The following is an 18,274-nucleotide window of genomic DNA, read 5'->3' on the forward strand; positions in this document are numbered from 1 at the left end:
AACAACTCAAAATAAAAGTAATATTTATTTTACAAGGTCGTTGACCTAACGATCAACAAACCTAACGAAAACAAAGAACTGAGCAAGAGCTCGATGACTTTATAACTCGACGATTAAATCAATATTAACGCGACAATTTACGAAACATAACGATTACAACGAATAAACGAATACCTATTTAACAGCCAATGAATTTTCACGAAATTTAGAACATTTTAACTCTATTAAATAGCCACGTATTAATATTACGCGATTTTACGTAAACGAAATTTATTTTTATTTAAAAATAAAAACTAGAACTACCGAACACTTTTCGATACGTTACGGTTACAAGACCAATTTTGCCAACACCCCACCATAAAAATATTTTCCCTAACACGCGTACCACTTAAATAAACGAAAAACTTGTTGCTTCTTATCATTACCGGTGTTTATAAACACTACGATTAAAAATATTTTTACAGCAAAATTTCACTTAAAATATACTTAAAAATTATAAAAATCGACTCGAACACAATAGTTAAACGCGATATAACTAGAGTTGCCGTTGAGACGAAACGAGACGATACGATACGCGTTATTTCTCGCCGTGTCTCGTCTCGATTTGGTATCGTTGGATTTTTGTTGCGTCTCGTTTTTTAAAAACCGAGATGGGCACCGCAAGCGTAACGTTTAGGGTATGGTCGACTGCTGCGCTTAATTCTTATCAGGGTGTTAAGATCAAAATTTTTTTGCGATCTTTTCGGGTTTTGGTTTTTGTGTTCTTTTTGTGAGTTTATCCACATTTGAGCCGATTTTGGGAGAGACACCTCAAGAGTGGTTTTTAACCAGCTTTTTTCAAAATTAAAAAATCCAAAAAATCAAGTTTACTCCCGTAAATGGCGGAATTCGGTCTCGGGAGGTTAGTTGTGGATGAAATACAGCAATTCGCGCAAATTTAAAAAATGTCCTCACAAATGGAAACCCTTTGTTTTTTTGGATTTTCTATTTGAAAAAAGTTGGTCATAAAACAATCACCATGAAGTCATAATGAAAGTAACATCTATACAGATGTGTTTTTAAAAATTAAATTTTCGTTTCAAAATGGATTTTTTACGTACCAAAAAAAAAATACATACTCGTATATTCATCACTTTTACATTTCGTACGAGGCCTGCAGAATCATTTGCTGGTAAGTATAATACATAAATACGTCTACCATAAAAAGTCATTTCATCAATAAGTGTTTATTTAATTGAAATATAAACAATGAGTACTCAGTATCATATTAACGTACAATAATAATAGTTTAAACTTTTTTAAAGAATGACGTTATTTTTGTTTGTCTATTCCTGTTGACAATTTTTTTTATAGTTGACGCATACTCATTATGCATTTGCACTTCCGCCGGTGTTCCACATTTTTTCACGAAATCGCCTAACAATTTTACCTGGTGATAAATATTGCTAACGCAGTAAGTTGTCTGGATTTTTATTTTTTTCCGTGACAAATCCAATGATTTCTCATCTTCATTTTGTTCTGGCAATGGCTCATTGGGTTGCGCTGATTCAACTTGTTCTGATGTTGGGTAAAATGGCTCAAAGGGTTTATCTAAGTCAAAGAAGCTTGTTAGGAATCGTTCCATTCGTTCCGTTCGTTCCATTTTATTTCGCGTACGTCAAAATTCACGCAGAAAAACAAATTAAAAGAAACAATTAACACCTTTTTTCAACTCTGGATCGTCAAAATTCACGCAGAAAAACAAATTAACCTAATCTGAGTGGTATTGAAATCAAAAATAGTTTATGAATTTTCAAACAACCATAAATTTTTTCATTTCTAGGAATTGTTAAATTTAAAATTGAGTAATTAATGGCTGTGAGCGTGACTCTACTGGTCAAAATTCTATCAGAATTGAAATATTACGCCAGTTACTGTTCAATATTGATCGATATGTTCCTCTAACAGTGTCGGAATCATCGCATACCTCCCACCCCCTCATGGGGGCAGACCCCTAAAATCTGGAGTCGATGAAAAACCCACTTATGGGACTGAAATTCTGTAAATATGTACTTTTCTGGTCATGGGAATATATATAATGGTCCATTTCATCGATTACATTTCTCACCCCGCCCCCGCCCCTCCCCCTTTATTTCCAATGGTATGTTTGTTATCATTGTGAGATGAAGGCAGGGGTGACCATTTGTCAAAAATTCAACGATTGCTTCTTGCTCGAACCAAACGCCCCCAGAGCTTCATGAACATTTTAACATTTTTTTCGTCATTTGAAAAATTCTCAATACCAAGTCTTCAGAGAAGCAAGGAGCAGAGTCTTCTCATTTCGATAACTTCATGCACGAATGATAATGAAATTTTTGAAAAAACTGATTTTCACGAGTCTAAAAATTTGTTTCATTCAATAATAGGCTATTTTTGGATAGAACATTTTCAATATCAGATTATTAACTATAATTTTAGGCATTTAAGTTTTTCAAAATTAAAATTCTTTTTAAAATTTTTGAATATTTCTTGACTTTTTCTGCTCCTGTACGTTTGGACTCAATTTACACTAATTTCCTTCTTTTTATGGCAAATTTTCAAGCTCCTACTTTAGTTAATACTCATATTCTTTAAAAACTCTCACGTTCTCAAAAAAAATTGCAATTGTTCAAAAGTTAAGAAAATTCTCATTAGAAAAGTTCTCGAATTGAATCACCTATGAACAATTTAAACTCCACACAAAGAGGTTCGTTTTGTTGTTTTAGCCCATCTATAGGATCCTAATATTTCCGATTATAAATAATCAATAGATACCTAAACGCAAAAAATTAACAAACAGAAAATCCGAATTTAATTTTTAATACATCGTCGAAGAGCACAAATAAATTCCGAGTTTACCCAATCATGCACACAAAGTTGTGCCCGTGCATTTGCGGGTGACAGGCGATTGCGTAGCAAGGTTAGAATATGACCGGCTCTTGAAAATAAACGTTCTGCGGGAACGCTGGTGGCGGGGGTGCTCAGAAAATCGCGGGCCATACGCGCCAATTTCGGGAATCGAACTTCATTTAAACTCCACCATTTCAAGATATCAACACTTTCGCCTTCCAGAGGCTCCATCAGGTATTGCTCAATTTCATCTTCAAGATTACCAGTTTTCGAATTCCTATTTTCATAGATTTTGGAGTAATCCAGTTTTACCCGTTTTCTGGAAGGTTCAACACCAGTACTGGATACACTGCTACTGCTACTGCTACTGCTACAGGAAGTTGAAACGCTGCTGTCATCGTAATTCGTTTTTAAAATTTGTAGAAACATCTCATACGAGGTTTCACCCAATTCGATTCCCCAATGAGTTTTACTGAACCCAGTTTTTTTATAGCGGGGATCTAACAATAAAACCACACCATATATCCAATTTGAAGCCTGGTAGTGCTTGATGAGTTTATTTTTGCACGCATCCAACCCGTTCATCAATATTGAGCGTACAGTATTAGCTTTGTTGCACGTATCCAATTCGGATTCATTCTGTAGTTTTATTATATTCTCGTCTATTACATCAAGTAACAAATTAAATGAAACTATAACCGATGGGAGAGTAACATACTTCTCCGCACTCAAAGTTTTGGATACTTCCTCGAAGGGTGAAAGGATGTCAACTAACTCCTTCAGCAACGTCCATTCAGCGGCTTCAAGTTTATATTTCTTGAGAACAGTATATGTAGATAAAAGAAATTTTAGAGCATCTTCTAACTCAATGGCAGTATCTAACATTTGAACCGTAGAATTCCACCGAGTTCGGCAATCTATCTTTGGAGATTGGAATTTAATTTGTTTTGTAGTACAGATATCAGAGAGAACATTACGCCACTTTTGCGATTTTTTTAAAAATTTAAACAAATTACGTACTTTACTAACGCATTTGAAGTCTACACAAGCATCATCATCACATGAAGAGGTACTTGAATTTTCATCGTCATCGTCGCTTGCATCATCCTCAAAATTCGTGAATGAATCATCATTTTCAGGAATAAGAGAACAGTCAGGGTCACCATCTTCAGCTGTTTCATCCTCTTCCAAACTTTGAGGGATCCCTATTTCCTTAATTAAATCCTGTACCCCTAAGTTCAAAATGTGTGCATAGCATTTGAAGTGCTTGTTCTTATAATCAAACTCAATGTTTTCGTTTTTTAGTAAAATTTCTAGGTGTCTAAGAAATGAGGTATTGTTAGACGCGTTGTCCAGGGTAAATCCTTGAACTTTGTGAGCAATATCGCAATCTTTTAAAACACGCAGAATGATTTCGGCAATCGATTGCCCATCGTGCTTACCGCGGCTTGGTACGAAGTCAATTGTGACAGACTGCAATTTCCAGTCACTATCGATAAAATGCCCAGTAATGCCGTAGTACGACTCCATATTAACTGAACTCCATCCATCGACTGTGAATGATATTTTGCTACTAACTTCTCGTAACGCAGATTTCATCGCATTTTTCAACAAGGCGTAGTGTTGAACCATACCATTTGTAAGCGCTGTTTTTTTTGGAATTTGCAAGTCTTCTAAGCGCGCCTTATTTACACTACGTAATAAATTTTGGGTACGTTCGTCATCGAAAAAATTAAAAGGAAGAGATTTCGCAGCAACCCATTCAACAAATTTTGAATTCAAATCCTATTGAAAATTAAAAAAAAAAATTAGATTTATCTCCTCAAAATTTTAAAATAATTATTCAACTAATATGTCATCATTTTTTAATTTATTTGCATTGGTTTAACAGTGTGAAAAATTTACCTTGGGAAAGAGAAATCCATCCTCAGCCTCAGTTTCTTCAAAATTAATTTCTTTGTGGTGTCTTTGGAGATGTTTCCTTAGACCGGTTGTGTTTTTATCTTTCATTTTTACAACAAAATTACAACTTTTACATTCCCCTTGCTTATCGTTACCATGGCTATTAATTATAAAGTACTTCGAGTACTCGATTTTCTTTCTAGATGTAGGTGCCATAATTAACAGTACACATATTTCTTTGGATAATGTTTATTCCATTCGAGAGAAAACAAATAAAATAGTGATAAAAAATTAATTTCTGTTTTGCGACCACATATTTCTTTGGATAATGCTAAAGCGCTATAAAGGGAAGTACTCGCATACGCCAATCACTAAAGCTAAAATTGATTCTAAAAACTAATTTCAATACGCTACGAAGTACTGCAGGTGAATTTGCAAGTCTTTTTGGAGCTTCCAGCGAATTTTTGAAAATTCCCAAAACTTCCAGCAGATTTTTGAAACTTTTAAATTTTTACAAAATTTCATCAAATGGAGATGGAAAGCTGAAATTTACTCTACACTCCAATTTTAACACCCTCTGAAGACGACTTCAGGTGTGTTCAAGTCATTTTAGGGCCTCCAGCGACTTTTTTGAAAATTACTGGAGCCTCCAGTAGATTTTTGAAACTTGAAATTTCCCCAACATTAATTTATCAAATGGAGTTGGCAAGCGGACTCATAATGACGTATGCGAGTACTTCCCTTTATAGCGCTTTAGATAATGCAATCAAAAAATGATACGACGCGAGGAACGCCGCGACGCCTGCACATTACCTAATTGTATTGAAAACCAAACGAGACAGAGCGAGACACGGCGATACGCAACACGCGTATCGTTTTTTGCAACATTTCCAAAACGCGTATCGTATCGTCTCGTTTCGTCTCGACGGCAACTCTAGATATAACATTTTACATAAACGTTCGAACACCGTACGGGTAGTGGCTTTCGTTAATAAATCAGCCAGTTGATCTATCGATGAAACTTTTTGTAGATAGATCACATTTTTAAGAATCAGATCGCGAATATGGTGATAACTGACATCTATATGTCTGGTACGTTTTGATTCGACCGTATTCGCTACGGCAATCGCTGCGTTAGAATCGCAATACACCGTAACGGTGTCAATACGAACTTCCAATTCAAGAAATAAATTTCGCCATGCCAAGACTTCCTTACCAGACGTACTTAAAGCGACATATTCAGCCTCACACGACGAAAGACTTACACAATTTTGTTTCTTGACTACCCAGTCAATAACGTTGCCATAGTGCAATATGAAAATTCCAGACGTTGACTTCCTATCTAAACAATCACCGGCGAAATCTGAATCTACGTACACTCTTACAGAGTGTTTATCGACGAACTCAGGTACTACGTAAGTAAGTTTCACGTTTAACGTACTATGTAAGTACCTAAGTATACGCTTACTGTATTCGAACAGCTCCTTATTAGCCAAGTGCTGGTATCTGCTTAGGAAGTTTACAGCATACGCAATGTCAGGACGTGTTCCTCTTGCAATGTAACTTAAACTTCCTAAGAGACCTCTCACTTTGGTTTCGAAACTTTTATCGAGCTTGAGATTAGTAATCTTCAAGTTCGGTTCGATTGGAGTTGAAATACTGTTCGAATTCAACAGCCCATATTCACTAACTAACTGTTCGATGTATGAATTTTGATGAATTTCCAAACGATCTTCACTACGATTAATTTCCATACCAATAAACTTCTTGCATTGTTCCAGGTCTCTAATTCCAAAACGTTCATTCAGACTCTTAACCAACCACTCGATAAGACGATCATCGCATCCTGTGATAAGAAAATCGTCGACGTAAACAACGAACACACATCGAAGCGGATTCTCTGAATCAAAATAAACACAAGGGTCTACTTTGCTTCTAGAAAAACCCAAAGATAACAGGTACGAGTTTAGCTTAGCGTTCCAGGACTTCGGACTTGTTTTGAGACCGTATAACGATCTCTTCAAAACGTATACTACTCCTTTCTCTTCGTTAGTCCCTTTTGGAGGATTGAACATGACATTACGATTTATGTCACCGTTCAAGAACGCTGTGCTAACATCCAATTGGCGTAATTGCCAACGATTTACTACCGCAAGATTTAGCATCGATCGAATGATCGGTTGGTTTGGGGTTGGCGCGTATATTTCATCTAACTCGTAAAAATGACTATCTTTAAAACCACGTAAAACCAATCGCGCTTTATACTTCACCCCACCATTCGAGTTGATTTTTTTCTTCAAAACCCACTTACTGTCTACCTTCGAATAATTTTCTCCTTTTACGCTACTTTCAGATACCGGATACCAAACGTCTTTTACTTTCATCGCCTTTAACTCTTCGTCGATCGCTACCTTCCAGTACTTCGCTTCTGGACCGTTCAGAGCTTGTTCATACGATAAATCATCGATGTTAGCCAATGCAAAATCAGCAAAATCGTCGGATCGATCGTCGGTAGCTGAAGTATCAATCATACTACGATCAACGTGAATTTCACCGCTACGTTCGGCTTAGCTCAACTCATCTGGGTTTACCCAAGATGAGCACCCAGGAGCTGGCTCCACTGAACTACGTATTTCACTTTGAACCGTAGGTACGATCTCTACGTCGCTAACACTAACTGTTACCGATGTTTTTAACAAATGATCGTTGATGATATCGTGTATCTTACGCGTTTCATCAACTTCTACGCAACTCGAATTTGTGAATTTATTTCGTAAAACATCGTACAATACATAACCTGTCTCTGTAAAACCTAACAACACCATATCTATCGACTTCTCATCGGTTTTCTTTCTCTTTTCAGGCGGTACCAGAACTCGTGCAACGCTTCCAAACAATCTCACTCTCGATAAATCCGGCTTTCTACGATTCCACAGCTCGTACGGTGACAGATCGTTCAATGCAGAATGCGGTAAACGATTGTACACGTAGTTCGCAGTGTACGCAGTGTAAAGCCAGAATTTATTCGTTAAACCTCCTTCGTACAACAGAGCTCGCATTTTTTCTTGGATGGTTCGAAAGAAACGTTCGACGGTGCCATTATGCTGCTTCTCATACGGCTCACTGTTCTGCATAGATATGCCCTTTTCGTCGACAAACTCTTTAAAGGTACCTCCGATAAACTCACTAGCGTTATCGCACCTGATACGCTTTACTTTCGTATTCCACAACGTTTCACTAATATTGACATATTTTTTTAGGTAGGTACCTACTTCGGCTTTACTTCGCATTCCGAACGTTACTCCCCATCTCGTACAGTTATCTACGAAGCCAATCAAATATCGCTCGCCTTCTAGTCCTTCTGTAATAGGACCCATTACGTCAATATGAACAAGATCGAGCGGATTCAGATACCTATACCTACTTGAATCGTAGGTATGTTTCTTTTGTTTTGCTTTACAGCAAATTTGACACTGATTGAAGGGTGGGCAATCACATCCACGTAACTCAGGAATCTTATCTAGTACCGTCTTGCTCGTATGAGCCAACCTACGATGCCAGATGTCGCCTTCACCTTTTAATTTATTTATCTGTTTTTTGTTTTTCAGATTTACATCACTGTCACTGCACGTACTGGTATTTCCTATATCTACACTTGAAACGTTCGAAACTACAACACCAGAGTCATTACCTATCGTCGTCGAAGTATTACCTACATTTGTCAAGTCACTATTATCGTTTGTAATCAACGCAGATGAATAATTGGTACAGGAGTACAACATAGGAGGTATATTTATCATAAATTGAATCGTATACAATCCGTTATCGTTTAGAACTAATCTAGATACAATGTTTCCCGCAGGATCGACCAAACGAGGATCTTCGTCGAAGAAGAAACGATAACCGTTCGCTACGATTTTCGACACGGACAGAAGACTAAACGAAAGACTAGGTACATAATATACCTCGTTCAACCAATAGACGTTTCCGTCATCGGCTAGAACTCTCAATCGACCTACTCCTTCTTTGATCAAAGAGACTTCACAATGAGCGGATTGTAAACTTTCGTTTATTTTCCTCTCACCGTGCAAGACTCCACAATGTTTCAGAAAATGCGACGTCGCACCACTATCGACGACAAACGTGATAAAATCGACGCCGTCGTCGTCGTTTGTCTCGACGTACGCGTTTTCTTCACCGAGATTCAAAGCAGTCGAGTCGCCTAAAAAATAGTTTGACCCGATATTCACGTTACGCGACGTACCGAAATTAGATATCGCGACACTGTCTCCAAAATTACTACGACCGACATTACTTTTAACGAATTCATCTACGACATTACTCCTACGACAATCATCTAACGAAAGATTTTTCTTTTTTTCAGAAAACGGCGAAGAAAGACCTAACGCTAGCGAAGGACGAGGCCCTGACGAACCGGACGAACCAGACGGACCAGACGTACCCGACGTACCACTCGACGAACCGTTACCACCATTATTACGCGACGAATCACCGTTCTGAGGGCAGTTTCGACCTATATGCCCGGTCAGATTACATCGATAGCAAACGATACTTCCCCGAGGGTTGGTATCGTTTCTATAGTTTCCTCCGGCGGATCGACAAGACTTGGCCATATGGCCACGTTTGTGACACTTATAGCAGGTACGATCTTTGGCTTGTACGAAGCCACTACCACCGTTACGTTCACCGTTACCGTTCGACGAATTACCGGACGAGTTCGAATTACTACTACGCGATTTATTACGATTACAATTACGTTTATTATTATTACCGGATTGATCGGATGCGGCCATCGCTGAACCGGTACTTGTCGAACCCTTCGAAGTCGAGGAGTTCTTCGAGGCATCTTCCAAACTCAAAAGCAACGACGAAATTACTTTCGGATTTGGGTCTCCAGCTGTAACGTGAACTAGTCCTCGAGCAGTCATACGCACTGACTTGTACTTAGGCGAATTGCCTAACGCATTGATCAGATACGTATAGACTTCAGATGGAGTCAATTTCACGTCCAGACTCTCCATATCGTTGACTAGCATATAAAATGCCTCTAGGAACTCCTTCGGACTCTTGTACATATCGATGACAATCTTCGAAATACGGGTTCGGCAGTCGATAATTGCTGCTTGGTTTTCCGCCTGGTACAAGGAGTTGAGCTCCGTCCAGAATACGTACGGATCCTCTCTCTCCTTGACCAGTCGGAAAACGTTCTCAGCTACGTGCCTAATTAAAATTTCGAGAGCTTTCGCTTTTTTACGCGGCGATAACGAATTTACTTGGAGAATCGCGGTTTGAAGTCCTTTGGCCGAAAGAATAACTTTGATTTTTCTCTTCCAGGACACGAAGCCCGTACCGCGAAAGACCATCGACTCCATTACACGATTATCACCGGCACCAAACATACTATCGTCGGACGAACTATTTGACTCGTTATCGGATACTACAGCGTCGTCGGACTCGTCGTCGCTACTTTCACTACCTTCGGACTCGTCGTCGGATGGACCAGGAGGTGGAGGAGGTGGAGGACCGGAAGGTGGATTAGACGGAGGAGGAACGGAGTCAACAGGGATCGCCGAATCGTCAGATGTCGAATCACCAAAACCTGCTGAACTTGGACCAGCTTCCGAATCGCCGGATGACTCAGATACGTGCTGTAACGTTACTTTACTTTTACCTTTCGACCTCGGTATACTTTGTTCTGGTTTTTCTTTTTCAGAAAAACCACGAAACTCGGCGCTCGATTTACGCTTATCCGTACTACTTTCTTCGTCGTCTACGTTAACCGCTTTTCCTGACCTCAAATAGGACAGGACTGTCGACATTTACTTCGTCGAACACTACACGAACCAATACGCTGAAGCTACACAAGCCAGAAAATTCCACACAGGACGTCGAATTGAGAAACAGAGCTTTCACGAACTACGCTCTACGCTACCATGTACGATGAATCGATCTAAATCGATAAATCTGACTCAAGAATATTGAAATAAATCGAACAATTCGACTGACAAAACATAACAACTCAAAATAAAAGTAATATTTATTTTACAAGGTCGTTGACCTAACGATCAACAAACCTAACGAAAACAAAGAACTGAGCAAGAGCTCAATGACTTTATAACTCGACGATTAAATCAATATTAACGCGACAATTTACGAAACATAACGATTACAACGAATAAACGAATACCTATTTAACAGCCAATGAATTTTCACGAAATTTAGAACATTTTAACTCTATTAAATAGCCACGTATTAATATTACGCGATTTTACGTAAACGAAATTTATTTTTATTTAAAAATAAAAACTAGAACTACCGAACACTTTTCGATACGTTACGGTTACAAGACCAATTTTGCCAACACATTTTTCAAATTTTTTGCGTCATTTTTCAACTTTTATGAATGATAAATGTATGCATGCTTCGCTTAAAAGTAAAAAAAATCGATGAGATAATAAAAATTGGGGCCTATGGAGGGTTCTACTCGATTTTTAAAGAGTCCCTACAAAAATTTGGCGAAGAAATAAAAAATTGATTTTTTAGTCGTAAGGTCCCTTTCCGTATGCGCCCTCACACATAAAACCTGGGGATGAACAAACAAAAATCATATTTGATAATACCACTTTTCATAAATCCCTCCTCTCTGCATTCTTTTTTAGGAGGGCAACTCTAATTTAAATGCATTCATCTAGGTAATTTAGAATTAGGTAGGTATATTGTAACCTACATAGAACATTTGCAAAACATATTCACACATAATTTTATTCCATTTTCTGTCAATACAGGATTTCGATTTTCAATTCACAGCTTCAACCTCGAATTTCATCAGAATCGTTGAAACATGCAAAAAAAACTAATCCAACTCGAAGTAAACACTATAGAAGCCGTAGGCATAAATATTCTGAGAGAAAATCAACATCGCAGATTCAACGTGTGGAAATTTATAATCTGTTTTACGTCCTACACGTTACTAGACTTGTCAGGTTTCATGGTATCGATCACGAACACCGACGATTTTTACAAATTTGTCACCCCTATTCCTGCAATAGCTGGCAGTGTGGTCGTACAAGGTGGTATTTTCAGCTTATATTATCACCGAAATATCATCAGCCAACTACTATATGAGATGGATAAAAAATTTTACATTTATCCTGACGAGCATTCGTTTCAAATAGAATACGCTTGGTATTTACAAGAGGAAAACATCGTAACTTTGATAACTCTGACAAAATATGCCACATTCAGTATAATTTTCATTATTTGCATACCCGTTATTGGAGAGCTAATTTACTACGGTAGAATAAAAACGTTTATATATCCGTTTTGGACACCTTGGAGTATGGATATGTGGCGGTTCGATTATTTAGATATTACTGGCTGATAAACGTAAATACAATCGTGTCACTTATCACATGATATGTTTACCAGCCAGTAATATCTAAATAATCGAACCGCCACAATAGGGAACTATTGTGGCGGTTCGATTATTTAGATATTACTGGCTGGTAAACATATCATGTGATAAGTGACACGATTGTATTTACGTTTATCAGTTTATGATGTTACTTCAAATAATAAACATTGCAACTCTCTTGTATTTCCTACAAATAGTTTGATAGCCGAATTATTCGTATTTGCAATTCAATTTATCCAAGGGTTTTTGGGCCTGTGGTTCAGTTACATTTTTATGACATTCTTGTTCATCTCGGTGGCCGAATTCACGAGACAATACCAGAGACTGACTTTCGCTGTAGAGTCGCTGGAACGTCGAACATTGGAGCAAGTGGTAGAGAGGAGAAGATTTGATGAAATTTTTAGACGAAATTTAATCCATTGCATTAAACATCATCAAATACTGCTCAAGTAAGCTGGAAGTGTAACAGGGTGAGAAGAAGAAGATATTTATGTACCAACATATTTTGTACATGTTTTTATGTTTCAGGAATTTTCGATTATTTAAGATTTGGTTTTCAATATTTTTCTCGATTGAATTGGCTGTATCGGTAATCGCACTGACATTTGCATTGTATCTCGCAGTAAATGTAAGATTCCGACGAGCTCAATTGTACTTTTGGGATCCAGGGGCAGGGCACTCTAAACTCTGACCCTAAATCTTAATAATATTGCAAGAAATTGAAATTCAGCTTTAGGATTTCGAAAAGCATTTTTCGAACTTCCATTGCTGTAAAATACCTTGAAAAAATTTCAATTTTTTATAATACAAATTCATGTCTCAAAAGTATAAATAAATATAGACCTGTCATCCACCATGCAGATTTTTCCTAGATCCCAAAGGGTTAAATATCTTCTCTCTCGGCTTTTTAATTTGGTTTATGGTAACAAAAAAATTCTCTATTGCAGTTTTCAAGCTTATCGCAAGTTATAAACGGTCTTCCCGTCTTCTTTTTCATTTGGATGGGCTTGCTGATAAGATGCTTAATCGGAGAAATTTTTCCAAATCTGGTAAGAAGATTTTTTCACGAAAAAATGATTTTCTCAGATATCAGTTTTAATTCTTGTCTTTGAAATTGCGAACGTTTCTGATTGTAAAAATTGTTTCCATCAGAACGAAAGGCTTGCAGAATCTCTTTTCTGGCATGGATCATGGCTCAGAGTAAACGAACAGAATAGAAGACTACTGCAAATGTTTCACTCGACAGCTCGCCAACCATTACGTTTGTATGGTTTATCGGTTTTCGAAGCTACTCGAGTGACATTTGGAAAATTAGTTCGAACAACGTATTCATTTTTTAATGTTTTGAAACGTAATAACTAAGGCATATATTATCTCCACCAAAATTTAAAAAGTCCGCAGGTTGATCACTTTTTTGACTTCAGGTGTTGGCTATAACAACAAAGAAACCCAATTCGAAATTTAATTACGAATAAAAAAGTTGCCACCTGCGTTTAAAGTTTTATTTAAATACGGACACGTGTATTTTAAATCGTTTTCTCGAATAAATAATAGGTTTATTATATCCATAGGCTGCATGTATTAAATTTCTGTACACAGTTGAAAAAAATGAATAAGAAATTAGATATTGATTTCGATTCAATATAAACGTGTTACTTTTCGTCGTTGACAGCATAGGCTTATCAATTCACAAGACATTAGGTAGGTAAGGTAAATAAGTATTATTGTCAAATTAATACACTAGCTGTTCGATACATAGAAATGATCGTTGAAACTTCTCAACAGATTTAATTTTTGAATCAATTTTTTATAAAGATTTGAAAGACACGATAACTTCTAAACGTATCATTCTATTTTCCTTTCCATATTATCAATGTAATGCGAGGATTGAGAAAGAAGTACTTCATCGTACGAATAGATGACCGGGTAAGTTACTCGACACTTTTTGTACTTCTTCTATACTTACAGGGTTCTGATTTCTACACAGCTTTTTGTGTCATTTTGATAAAATTTTCATTTTTTTTCGCAAAAAATAAATCAAATTTAAATTTTTTAAAATTTTTGTCAATAAATTTCAGCATTTAAAATGTTTGCAGCGGGTATATTTTAAAGCCCTCTATTGATTCCCCATGATCCAGTTGAAATAATTTTTATAACAGGGAGATAGGTATTTCCTTGTGAGGAAAAATTGGGCTTATACCACAATTCGAAGAAAGAGAGGAGGTAAGAAAGTAACTAGCAATGTACTCGATAATCTTTCATTTGATTTTTTCTGTAACTCTCATAGGTAATTGAGATATTTTGTGTCAAATTCTGAGATTTTACTCTTCGAAAAAACGTTAAAATCACGTTTTTACGATTTCAACGAAGTAAAACCTCAAAATTTGACCCAAAAAAAACTCAATTAGGTATGAAAGTTACAAGAAAAATCAAATGAAAAGTGATCGAGCACTTGCTGGTGTGTTTCAAATGTAAATTCTTCAATTTATTTGAAAAAATAAGCACAAACGCTTTTTAGGGGTGCCTAAAGTGGGGACTCTAAAAAAAGGGTTCAAAATTACGAATATACAGGGAGCTTAATTAAAATTTTTCATCTAGTTGAATATGCATATACCTCAAAACGTTACGTTTGGCGCAAATCGCAGGTTTCTAGTTTTCCAGTGGTTCCCAAAATATCGAAAAATTGTAAAATTGGATTTTTGAGAACCAGCGCACAATTTTATTGAGCTAAAAATTTGGTAGATGAAGGTCTTTCATATACTAATAAACTGTGAAAAGCTTTATAGCGGGATTCAAAGGGTAGGCTCAAAATGGTGGTTCCAAAATTTCACAAAAATTAAATTAACCCTCCCCTCTACCATTTCTGCCCCAAGGGCCGAAAATAGGAAAACCACCTCGCATAACGTTTATCCGATTCAAACATATATTCCACGCTAAAACAGTTTCTGAAAATATGTAATACTCAGTGGTTCCTAAAATTATTTTTCAATTCACAACTTTGGGAACCCCTGGGGCCCAAAAAATGGCCATTTTTGGTTAACTAACCACGGATTTGTGTTTGGGACATTTTTTACAACATTTTAAGAGCGGTCGAGCAGATAACTGTCTGGGCCCAAAAAATGGTCTTTCACGAAATATGAGAACATCTGAGACCATTTAGCTAAAACCTCCTTGAAAAACACAAATAGGCGTGGAATTATTTTGCCTCGAAGTTGAAAGTCCGGTATGAAGAGGGGAGTGAGAAGGAAGTTTTCAAACTGTGAAAACGAGATCTACGATGCTGATGGTAGGTTTTCAAAAGAAGACAAAAAAAAGAAAATTCATTGCATGTAATTTTTGTGAATTAAATTCATAGCCTTAACGGAATAACTGATGCTTCGTTTAAATTATATAAAATAATATTCCTAATATTTGGGCATATCAAAAAGGTAGGTAGGTAAATAACAAAAAACTTTAAGTACGTTCACTACAAAATAAATATCGCTTTCGTTTGGTAGGTTTAGATACCTTTTTCATTTGAATAAGTAATAATAAAACCATGTAGGTATTAAAAAAATCATCATTTTTGCAAGTTTTTTTTTCTATAAATAGGTGTCCACTTGAAATTTATTGGTGGAAGAAATTAACGATTCTGGTATGTCCTAGAATTTTTCCAAATAAGAGGCATTTCGAAGAAAGTGAAGTTCTAATGAGAATCGGCGTGACCATATTTCACAAAAAGTAGGTACAAAAATGCGTCGAAAAGTAATCCAATTCGGTACCAATTTACTGGAAACCACTGGAATCAATATCCAACGAGAAAAAGATGCCCATGCCCAACACAACGTCTGGAGATTCATAATCAGCTTCTGTCTAACTTCATTGGCGAACTTATCGTGTTGCATGGTTTCGATCACAAATATCGACAGTTTCTACCAATTCGTCGTACCGATTCCTTACATTGCTGGAATTACTGTACTTCAGAGTGGCATTTACTTCATATATCATTACAGAGAGATCATCGGTGAGATGTTTTACGAAATGGATAACTATTTGTACATTTACCCAGACGAGCATTTGCTTAAAATCGACTACGTGTGGTATTTACAAGAAGAAAATATCACGACGTTGATGACGATTGCGAAAATAGCTCTGTTTGGTTCGTTGTTCTTGATCAGTTTACCTATGCTGGGAGAATTGGTATATTTTGGGAGAATTAAGACGTTTATATCTCCTCAATGGTCCCCGTGGCCAATAGATAACTTGAGAGCAGAAGTGGTAGTATTTCTGCTCCAGAGTACCGAAGGTTTTTGTGGAATTTGGCTGAATTACGTTACAATGGTGTTCTTGATCGTTGTGATTATCGAGTTTATGAGACAATATCAGAGATTGGAGGCTGCTGTTTCGTCGCTCAAGAGTCGAACGTTGGAACAGGCTTTGGATGGGGGAGGTGGATTTGATCGTAAGCTTCGAGAAAATATTGTTCACTGTATTCGACATCATCAAGTGTTGTATAAGTAAGTTGATGTATAGGTAGAAGTAGGTATCTACTAGGTATAGATTCGTGATTTCATGGGATTTACGTACCTACTTACTAGAATGTGTCCTTTATTTGACAATTTTTCAGGAATTTCCAACTGTTTGAGATGTGGTTTTCGGTATTCTTTTCCATAGAACTGGCCATATCGACGATAACATTTACATTTGCATTATATATCGCCATGAATGTGAGTCGAAGATTCAAATTACTCGCACGAGCCCCAAATCAATTTTTATCATTCCAAATAATTTCGTAATAATTTCTCTTGTTATAGGCTCAAAGCACAGGACAAATTTTGAACTACTTCACCCTAGTATTATTCATTTGGATGAATTTTCTTGTAAGATGCCTAATTAGCGAAATTTTTTCACATTTAGTGAGTATGAATAATGATGGTATCTTTTTGACACTCGTCTACTTAAGTAAAAGCACGCGTTTTTTCAACAGAACGATAGACTTGCCGAGACAGTGCTTTGGGAAGCTCCTTGGTTCATGACAAATAAAGAGAATAAAAAATTACTAATCATGTTCCATTCGTATGCCTCGAAACCGTTGCAATTATTCGGATTATCAATTTTTGAAGCAACTAGAGTAACTTTTGGTAATCTAATCCGCAAAACGTACTCTTTTTTCAATGTATTAAATCGTAAGAACTAGTAAACGTAACCTAAAAATACACAATACAATCGCTCCAATCGTATAAATTTGAAAATTTCCAAAAATCATCACAGCTACCATACTAACTGCTCTTTCATCAATTGCAATCAAATACACGTAAGGGTGGCTTTTATTTTGAGGTTTTACTTGGTTGCCCTCCCATCCCTGAAATTTTTTGATTTTCTCCATGTTCAAAAAAATATTTTTTTAAAAAAGTGAGAAAATGTAATTTATCCAAAAAATTTACATTTCTGCGTCAGAATTTGATAACCCTCTCAAGCTTCCTTTATAGTGGCCACGGAATTTTTCTACAGAAAAGTCAAATGTGTAGATTCAAATGGAAGCATTTATACTGGCTGTGGAATTTTATCAATTTTCTATGGAAAAGTCAAAATTTTTTAACTTTTCCATAGAAAAGTGATGAATGAGATGAAGATTGAAAAGTTTTTATCAAAGTGAATAATCATCAGAATTTATAAGAAATGTTATTATTTTACAAGTTTAGAGGTTCTAAAGTGCATAAAATTGAGTTTGAAAAAATTCCACGATTTTCTGTAGAAATTTCTATTACCAGCTTATTGCCACTATAAAGGAAGCTTCATGGTCACTCAAGAAAATTTTCAATTCCTGTGTTTGAATATTCCCAAATTTCCTGAAAATATTCCCACTTCCGAAGCAATGTTTCCCCAGTGGCCTGTACCTTGTTCCTTTCTCAAAACAAACAACGAGGAACAATGGAAGTTTTTTCTTTATAAAATGGGTAATTTACATTTATGTAGAAGGATTCTGACCAAATGATCAGAAATAAAAATGTTCAACAATTACATTGATGACTCCATTCTTTGATAACATACCTACCAATAAAAGACAATTTTGGTTTTACTTCCAATTTG

General features: G+C 36.5%; 1 long non-coding RNA gene across 1 annotated transcript; it reads left to right on the plus strand.

Annotated features, from left to right (window-relative positions):
- The first annotated feature begins 12,735 nt into the window (after window positions 1-12,735).
- LOC135846263 (uncharacterized) lies at window positions 12,736-13,650 on the plus strand. The gene is made up of 3 exons (XR_010558933.1): window positions 12,736-12,833; window positions 13,153-13,254; window positions 13,358-13,650. It is a non-coding gene; the product is annotated as an uncharacterized LOC135846263 (long non-coding RNA).
- Window positions 13,651-18,274: the final 4,624 nt, after the last annotated feature.

Source organism: Planococcus citri, chromosome 5 (genome assembly GCF_950023065.1).
Source record: "Planococcus citri chromosome 5, ihPlaCitr1.1, whole genome shotgun sequence".
Taxonomy (NCBI): domain Eukaryota; kingdom Metazoa; phylum Arthropoda; class Insecta; order Hemiptera; family Pseudococcidae; genus Planococcus; species Planococcus citri.